The 9,948-nt window shown below is 39.6% G+C and overlaps 1 pseudogene; it reads right to left on the bottom strand.

Moving 5' to 3' along the window:
- Window positions 1-454: 454 nt before the first annotated feature.
- On the bottom strand, window positions 455-1,326 carry LOC101635013 (annotated as a pseudogene).
- Window positions 1,327-9,948: the final 8,622 nt, after the last annotated feature.

The following is a 9,948-nucleotide window of genomic DNA, read 5'->3' as shown; positions in this document are numbered from 1 at the left end:
TTTTGGGAAAATATGATCAATTTTTAGTTCTTCAAAGGATTCTACATGAAAAAAGCAACCCAATTAGTTCACGTTATTTTTCATAATTACTAATAATAGTTAACATTTATTGAAGGCCACCACATACTAAGCATGGAATACCTACCGTGTCTGCATGATCTCGTTTATTCCTAACAGACACCCTTTCTCCTCAGCTTACAAAAATCTAAACACCATTAAATAAATCCCAGAAATAAGCTCTTAATATCTATTAGATCTATCTGGCTGCAACACAATACACATAACACTGTTATGCCTGAAGCTTATTAAGCAATGTTAGTATTGACCGACTCAAACTGAGTTTGGGTTCTACAACTAAGCATTGTATATTTGCCAAATTTCTCTCTTTTTTCAATTTTATTTTACTTTTAGTTCTGCATGTGAAAACTTATGCTACCTGCTTTCACCATCTAACTTAGGATCTTGGTTTTTCCTTCTCGCCTTTGCATAGGGCCAAAAGAGAGACAGTGGCCGCTTGACAGCCTTAAATCAGACACCGGGAATGTCACCAACAGCATGACCTTTGCTGCCAAATCCAGCAACCAGAACTTCATCTTTGTCCTTAATAAAGCTCAAACCACCATCATTTGCTACAAAGGACTTTCTTTTCCATCTCTTGATGGGGTGGACTCTGACACACTTTCGGCTGTTTGGCTTCAACTTCCACTTTTTCCAGGATAATCCCCTTTGCCAGGGAATCGCCTCCAAAAGGACTGGCCAGTGTCTAAACGGGCTTTCTCGATCTGTGTAACCTGCCTCTGCTGATCTAGCCGGTGGCGTCTGAGCTCCCTGGCAGTAGAAGGTGGCAACATCCTGGCACATCTCTGTCACCATGTCCTCTTCTACAGCAGCTTATCGGAGAGATCAAATCCACAGTCCTGTCACTGTCTTAGACGGAGAAAATATTTTAAAGTATGGTAAAGTATTCAGTCAACTTAATCAATGATTATTTAATAATACTGCTTGTGATTTAAGTATTGGAAATGGGTAGCAAAGGTGAAATAACAGCCAAGTAACTATCTCTGACAGAGAGAAAAATAAATGGTATTGAGTTGTCTTGGAAAAGTAGAAAAAAATATACTGTCTTCTTTATTAATAAACATATTATTCAGAATTAGTATCTGTAAGTTATTTTAAATCTCACTGAGAAAAAAGAACTGGACTAATATTGAAAAAAGTGATAGCAGAGAAGCAATCTGAACTCCATCTGGTATTAAGTAGTAGAAGTTGAGAAAATATGAGCATTTTGCATAGGATCTCAGAGAATCAAATCATAATTTATATGAGTTTAATAAGCAATAAAATACATTATGAATCATAAGAAGAGTGTGGATTTTTCACTGTGTAAACTTGTTGCTTTTTGTTCAAAGTCTGGAGGAAGAAAAGACAGATTTCGACCCACACCACTCATCTAAATTTCTTCTGGGGTCAATATTTTTACTTAATTACTTTAAAAGATACTATTTTAAAAGTTCAGATAAAAGGTAAATATTGTCCTGCTTCCAAACCATGAGAAAACACAGAAAAGCCAATAAATACACTGGGATTTAGTCAATGTTATAAAAAGGTTAATGCTTTTAATGCACTTGGTCACACAATTGAAAATTTTAAAAATTAAGGCTCTTCTAGAAAGGGAAAATGCAAAGATCATTATGTTCCTCCAGTGTAAAGAAACAACCAAGAGCAGTTGCCAAAAAGCAGGAAGGTTCACAAAAGCATTTTTATGATAATAAAATCAGTGCTCATTTAAGAAAAGAATGCTTTGTAATAAAAGACTGAACAACTTGTATAGTAAGAATAACACAGCTAATATTAATTGAGCTCACTATTGAGGTCTACATGTGAAATACTTAATACCAGTAGCAGCTAATGTAACATGAGCTCAGAATTGAGTTCTGCATGAGCACCATAACCAAAACTATAACAAAACTGACGTTAATTGAGATCACCTAGTCCTACATCAGCTCCGTGAGGAATAACTGTAACAGCTGAAGCTTATTGAGATATAATAGAGTTCTACTTGAACCCTGTCCTGGGCTGGAATGGGGGCTTCTCTGGGCCAGTGGGACGCCCACCCATTGGGCCCAGTGGTGAGGTTCATTAGGTCTGGCATCCTCTCCTGGTCCTTCTGGGTTGGGCATTCATGGTGATCAAGACCCACCTTCAGGCTGCTGGGGGCTGCTTGGCTGCTCTCAGTGACCCTACCTGTGGTCACCTCCAGCCTTAAGACTCCACTCTGGCCTGCTGCTTGCTCTTTCATGAGTCCTGGAAGGGGTCATCATGGATCATTCTCACAGAGCTGAGGTGGTATCTCAGTGTGGTTCATTTGCATCTGCAAATTCTCTTATTTGCATTTCTCTTATAATAAGGGACACTGAACTCTTTTTTTCATGTCTACAGACCATCTGAAGGTCCTCTTTGAGAAGTGTCTATTGAGGTCCTTTGCCCATATTTTATATGGGTCATTTGTTTCTTTGCTCTTGGATCCTATAAGTGCTTTGTAAATTTTGGAGATTAACCCTTTGTTAGATGTGTGCTATGCAAATCCCTTTTCCCATTCTGTAGGTTCCCTTTGTGTGTTTCTGATGGCTTCTCTGTAGTATGAATTTAAGGTCAGCTATCCTCTTTGTTTCCTTTTGCTTTGGTTCCCTTTGCTGCTGGGGTTGATATTCCCAAATATGTCTTTGTAGTAGGGGTCCTGTAGTAGGTCCCCTATATTTTATTTTTACAGAATACTTCTTTACTTAACATATTCTTAATTTGTTATTTAGGCATAGAAGAACTAGGGTGTAAGCCAGAAGTGTGTGTGGGGAGGTGTGGGTGTGAGGGGATTCACTAGAGACAGAGTGGGGAGCAGAACAGGTGGATTTACTGAAATACACTGCAGGAGCAAGAGGAGAGACAGGAGGGGTTAAAGCTCCCAACGGAGATTAGCCCTCTGCCTGGGAATAGAACTCAGGGGACTGCAGTGATAGTTCTGAGACTTAACTCCTAGGCCACCTGGGAAGGCCCTTCCCTTACATTTTCATTCAAGTACTTTGTGTTTCTTTTCCTATGTCTAAGTCTTTAATCCATTTGAATTATTTTCATATATGGTGTTATTCATTTAGTTATTTTTGACAACATTATTTATTTAGCAAATCAAACTAATTCTGTGTGCAAGTGGGAAATGTTTTTTTAAGATTTATTTTTTTGTGCATACAGAAGTGGGGTTCAGGCCAGAGGTGCAAGGGAGGTAAGAGGATTCACCAGAGACAGAGTGGGGAGCAGAACACGCAGAACTAGGAAGTACAGTGCTGAGGGGAGCAGCGGGTGGGTCAGGAGAGGTCTGCCGTGCCATGTGGTCACCTTCAGGGCAGGCGGGAATTGAACTCATGCGGAAGTGGCTTTAGCTTCTCAGTGTTGGGCTTTAACCCGCTGCGCCACCAGGGAGGGCCCGAAAAAAAGTATTTTTATGCTTCCCACAATCAATAATCTTGTTATTATCATAATAGCAAATATTCCAAATATCTTAATATTAGCTCCTTAATATTAAGAAAATCAAGAAAAGGTACAATGTTAGTATATACCAGTGTAAAATAAACAATTGCACATTTTGTTTTTTTCCTTCTGCATTTTTCACATAGCTTTTTAAAAATAGTAGAAATACAAATCTACATACTAACCTCTAAATGCATTCAATACAAGAAATTTTCACATAAATATAATTTAGGTAGTTTAAACCAAAATCTTCTTAAAGGTTTTGGTCAGCTCATTGTGAATTTTTAGTTATAAATTGGCCCAAACTACCTCCTTAGTGGCACAATGCGTTAAAACACAGCACTGCAAGCCAGCCGCAGCCACTTCAGTGCAAGTTCCATCCCCAGCTCCAGAGATGATCCACATGGCCCGGCAGACCTCTCCTGACCTGCCTGCAGCTCCCCTCAGCAGTATACTTTGTTAATCTGCCTGTTCTGCTCCCCACTCTGTCTCTGGTGAATCCTCTCATCCTGCACCTCTGGCCTGCACTCCAATTCTTGTATGCATAAATGAATAAAATCTTTTAAAAAATTGATCCAAACTTTTGAAAATAATCTAGCTCATTTTATGAAATTATCAAACTGCTACCAAAACACAAAAATAAATCCTTTATTGGCCCTCCCTGGTGGCGCAGTGGGTTAAAGCACAGCACTGAGAATCTAAAGCCGCTTCCGCATGAGTTCGATTCCCGCCTGCCCCGGAGGTGACCACATGGTGTGGCAGACCTCTCCTGACCCGCCCGCTGCTCCCCTCAGCAGTGTACTTCGTAGATCTACCTGTTCTGCTCCCCGCTCTGTCTCTGGTGAAGCCTCTCGCCACCCCTGAGCCTCTGGCCTGTACCCCAGTTCTGTATGAACAAATAAATAAATCTTTAAAAAAAAAAAATAAATCCTTTATTTAGTTCCCATTTCAAGTTGTAAAACTTGAAACCAAATGTTGTTGTATAGAGATTGAGTTTTCACAACAGAATAATGTAGAAATTTAGTATTAACATTAGTATCAGTGTTAAGAAATCCACTGACAGAAAATGACGCTAGAGATAATGAAAAGCATTTGCCCATCTCTACAGGTACAGGGGTGTCCTCAGGACTGGGGAACTGCCAGGTTTCCTGCCCCCCCCCCTAAAGAATGGTAGATTTGGGCTGGGATGGGAAGCTGGGAAATGAGAGCAGACGGGGAGGAGGGAAGGAGAGATCTAGAAGACTTGGACGAAATGTAAGAAGCAGAAAGACATGTGAAGAAACTGTGATTGCTTCTTGGTCCTGGACTGGTTGAAACAGATGTGGGTGAGAGTCCCACATCTGACTATGGCAGTGTTGATCTTGATTTTGATGTTGCTCTTTTCCTCCCAGACTTGTCTGGCCATGTCTGACCCTTTTCCATGGGTCCCCTCCAGAAGGTGCTTTAGACAAGTGGCAGCTTTCAGGCCTTGCCAATCCCTTTGGGTGGACTTTTACTCACAAGGGGATGGGTAATTTCAGTGTTTGATTTAGAAACTACATTCTTTGTCTTTTCTGTATTGCACACTAATTGTATTAAAGTTCATTTCCACTAAAGGTCTTATATGTTTTGTCTTGATGCGGCGGATGGCAGACCTCATTTAGAATGGGGTTCTGTGCCACCCCTGTCTCCCTGCCTTATAATCAGTGTACTTCGTCAGCAGTGTACTTCGTCAGTCTGCCTAATGTGTTCCCCACTCTGTCTCTGGTGAATTTTCTCACTGTGCCTGTACCCCAGTTCTGTATGCATAAATAAGTTTGAAAAAATTCTATAGCCAATAATCATGCACATGCTTGACTTCTCTGTGATTAAAATTAAAAAGGATCAAAAATTATCAAGGGGCCTTCCTGATGGTATGGGGTTGTCTCAGCACTATTGCCACTGAGACTAGAATTTGATCCCCAGCCAGGGAGGTGAGTCACAAGGCACAGCAGACCTCTCCTGTCTAGCCAGCTGCTCCCCTCAGTGTATTTCAGTCAGTCCCCCTGTTCTGCTCCCTACTCTGTCTCTGGTAAATCCTCTCATCCCACCCTACCACCTCTGGCCTACAACCCAGCTCTTGTATGTATAAATAAATAAAATGCATTTTTTTAAAACCTAGATGAGGATTCTGGTATTTATCAAACTTCTGCTAATTGCTGTATAACTGTTAGGATGGCTATCTGGTCCAAGTAGATATAATAATGTTTTTAAAGGGCCTGAATTTTGGTGCTAAAGGTTTTTTGTATATCTGGGGTAAGCAGTATCAACTTTATCCATAAATAAATATTGAATACTAACTTAGAGGCGAAAACAACTCTGAGTAGAGAGTGAAAGGAAAACAAAGCTTTACAAAACCAGAAAAGACTGAAGAAGAGCTTTTTCAAGTTGTTTTATTTTTAATGTATATGAGTGAAAATATGGGGGATGGAATATAGGACCCCTACTACAAAGATGTATTTGGGAATACAACCCCAGCAGCAAGAGAAACAAAAGCAAAAGGAAACAAAGAGGATAGCTGACCTTAAATTCATACTACAGAGAAGCCATCAGAAACACACAAAGGGAACCTACAGAATGGGAAAAGGGATTTGTGTAGCACCTATCTAACAAAGGGTTAATCTTCTAAATTTACAAAGCATTTCAGGATCCAAGAGCAAAGAAACAGATGACCCATGTAATATGGGCAGAAAGGTGCAGCGGACCTCTCCTGTCTCCTCTCAGCTGCTCCCCTCAGCAGTGTATCTCAGGCAATCTGCTCCCCACTCTATCTCTGGTGAATCTCAACCCCTGTACCTCTGGCCTGTACACCAGTTCCTGTATGTATAAATAAATAAATCTTTAAAAAAATAACTATAGGCAAAGGACCTCACTAGATATTTCTCAAAGAGGACATTCAGATGGTCTATAGACATGAAAAAAGAGTTCAGTGTCCCTTATTATAAGAGAAATGCAAATAAGAGAATTTGCAGATGCAAATGAACCACACTGAGATACCACCTCAGCTCTGTGAGAATGATCCATGATGACCCCTTCCAGGACTCATGAAAGAGCAAGCAGCAGGCCAGAGTGGAGTCTTAAGGCTGGAGGTGACCACAGGTAGGGTCACTGAGAGCAGCCAAGCAGCCCCCAACAGCCTGAAGGTGGGGCTTGATCACCCTGAATGCCCAACCCAGAAGGACCAGGAGAGGGCGCCAGACCAAGTGACCCCATCCGCTGGGTCCTTGCAGAGTCCTTTCATTAGCCCATGGGAGACCCCAAACAGGCCCAGGGCTGGGTTCATGTAAAATCCTGTTGCATCACAATTAGCTTCAGCTCTGTTATAGTTATTACTCAAGGTGCTTTGTAGAACTCAATAATCTCAATTTACATAGTTACAGTTAACACCAATGGTGCTAGGTAGGACTCAAGTACCATTGGCTACGCTATAGTTATTACCAATTGTGCTATGTAGAACTCAATTGTAACCTCAATTAACATCAACATTGTTATAGTTATTACCGAGGTGCTCATGTTGAACTCACTTGTGTACGCTTTTAATAGCAATTCTGTTACAGTTATTACCATTGTTCTATGCAGAACTCAATTGTGAGCTCAAGGACCATTCTGTTACAGTTATCAATAGTGCTCATGGAATTCAATTGTGAGCTAACTAACATCAGTTCTGTTACAGTTTTTACTAATTGTGTTATGTAGAACTTACTGTGAGTAAGTTCAAGTACCATCATTATAGTAATTACCAATAATGCTATGCAGAACTCAATCGTGAGTTCAAATACATTCAGGTCTGTCATGGTTTTTACTAATGTAGCTATGTTGAACTCAATTATGAGAAACAAGTACCCTCAGCTCTGAAACAGCTATTACCAAATAACCTATTAGAACTAATCGTGAGTTTAAGTACCATAAGTCCTGTTATAGTTATTACCAATAGTACTCATGAAATTCAATTGTGAGCTGACTAAGGTCAACTCTGTCATGGTTTTTTCTAAACATGCTCTCTAGAACTCATTGTTAAGTTCAAGTACCATGAGCTCTATAATAATTATTACCAAAGGTGCAGGATAGAACTCAATTTTGAGTTCAAGTAAAGTCAACTCTGTTATAGTTATTACCAGTGGTTCTCATGGCATTCAACTGTGACCTAACTAACATCACCTCTGTTATACTTCTTAAAAATGTGCAAGGTAGTTGAGTGTGAGCTTAAGTACCACTAGCTCTGTTGTCATTATTACCAAAGATGCAATGCAGAACTCAATTGTGAGCTCTTTAAAATCAACTATGTAACAGTTATTACCGACAGTGCTATGCAGAACTCAATTGTGAGCACAAGTACTGTCAACTCTGAGATAGTTATTGTCAATTGTGCTAGGTAGAACTCAATTCTCAGCTCAAGATATATCACTCTGTTATAGTTATTATCAATGGTGCTCCTGGATTTCAGTTGTGAGCTAATTAGTATAAACTGTATTATAGTTTTTACTAATTGTGCTATCTAGAACTCATTGTGAGTTCAAGTACCATCAGCTCTGTTATAATTATTACCAAGGGTGCAGCATAGAACTAATTTTGAGTTCAATTCAAGTCATCTCTGGTATAGCTTTTTTTTTTATCAATAATGTTAATGTAAAACATAATTAACGTCAACTCTCTTACAGTTATGCCCAATTGTGCTATGTAAAAGTCAATTGTGAGCTCAATTAACATCAACTCTGTTATAGTTATCAACTATTGGGCTATGTAGAACTCAATTGTTATATCAATTAATGTCAGTTCTGTTATGGTTATGAACAGTGCTGCTATGTGGAGCTCATTGTGTGCTGAAGTACCATCAGTTCTCTTATAGCAATTGGTGGTTCAAGTATAGTCAGTTCTGTTATAGTTTATATTAATGATATATTGTATTAATGATGCCATGCAAAACCCAATTATGAGCACAAGTACCATCAGCTCTGTATGGTTATTAAAATTTGTGCTATGCAGAACTCAACTGTGAGCTCATTAAGAGAACTCTCTTATAGTTATCACCAGTTGAGCTCTGTAGATCTCAATTGAGAGCTCAAATACTATCACCTCTGTTACAGTTATTCCCAATGGTGCTCCTGTAGAACTCAATTGTGGGGCCATCCCTGGTGGTGCAACAGGTTGAAGCTCAGCACTATCAAGCTATCCACAGCCACTGCAGCACAAGTTCGAGTCCAGCCATTGGAGCTGAACCACATGGTGTAGCAGACCCCTCCTGATCCACCTGCTGTTCCCCTCAGCAGTGTATTTCAGTCAATTTGCCTGTTCTGCTCCCCACTCTGTCTCTGGTGAATCCTCTCACCTTCCCATGCCTCTGGCCTGTACCCCAGTTCTTATATGCATAAATAAATAAGTCTTTAAAAATATAACTCAATTAATATAAAGTATTTTATAGTTATTACCATTTGTGCTATACAGAACTCCATTGTGAGCTCTGCAACTTTACTCTGTTATAGTTACTACCAATGGTGTTCATAGAATTCAGTTGTGAGCTAACTAATGTCAATTCTGTTATACCTGTTACTAATTTGTGATGCAGACCCATTGTGAGCTTAAGTACCATCAGCTATGTTATAGTTATTACCAAAAGTACAATGTGGGACTCAATTTGGAGTTCAAATACAGTGATCTCTCTTATAGTTGTTACCAATGTCATCATGAAGAACTCAATTCTGAGGTGGATACTGTCACTCTGTTATAATTATCACCTATTTTGCTATAGAAATCATTGTGAGTTGAAGTGCTATCTTCTCTGTTATAGCTATTACCAATTGTGTTATTAGAACTAATTGTGAGCTTAACTACCATCAGTTCTGTTACCATCAACACATTGCCAATAGTGCTAAGTAGAATTCAATTGTGAGCTCAAGTACCATTGACTATGTTATAGTTATTACCACTGGTGCTATATAGAGCTTGTTGTGAGCTGAAACAGCATCAGGTCTATAATAGTCATTATCGGTAGTGCCACACAGAACTCAGCTGGGGTTCAAGTATAGTCAGCTTTGTTATAATTTTTACTGGTGCTATGTAGAACTCAATTGTAATATCAAGTAGTGTCACCTATTAGCTATTACCATGATACTCATTTAGATCTCAATTGTGAGCTCTCTGTTTAGCTATTACAAATGGCGCTCATAGCTTTCAATTGTGAGCTAATTTCAAATCTGTTAAGAGTTTTTATTAATTATGTTTGTAAAACTAATTTACTGTGAGCTCAAATACCATCAGCTTTGTGAGAGTTACTACGAATGGTGCTATGTAAAAGTCAATTGTGGCCCTCCCTGGTGGTGCAGCGGGTTAAAGCACAGCACTGAGAATCTAAAGCCGCTTCCGCATGAGTTCGATTCCCGCCTGCCCTGGAGGAGACCACATGGCGTGGCAGAC

The sequence above is a fragment of the Condylura cristata genome, unplaced genomic scaffold, assembly GCF_000260355.1.
Source record: "Condylura cristata isolate star-nosed mole 26May11 unplaced genomic scaffold, ConCri1.0 scaffold00023, whole genome shotgun sequence".
Taxonomy (NCBI): Eukaryota; Metazoa; Chordata; class Mammalia; order Eulipotyphla; family Talpidae; genus Condylura; species Condylura cristata.
The sequence above is the reverse complement of the archived record's forward strand: the minus strand, read 5'-3'. Positions and strand labels throughout refer to the sequence as shown.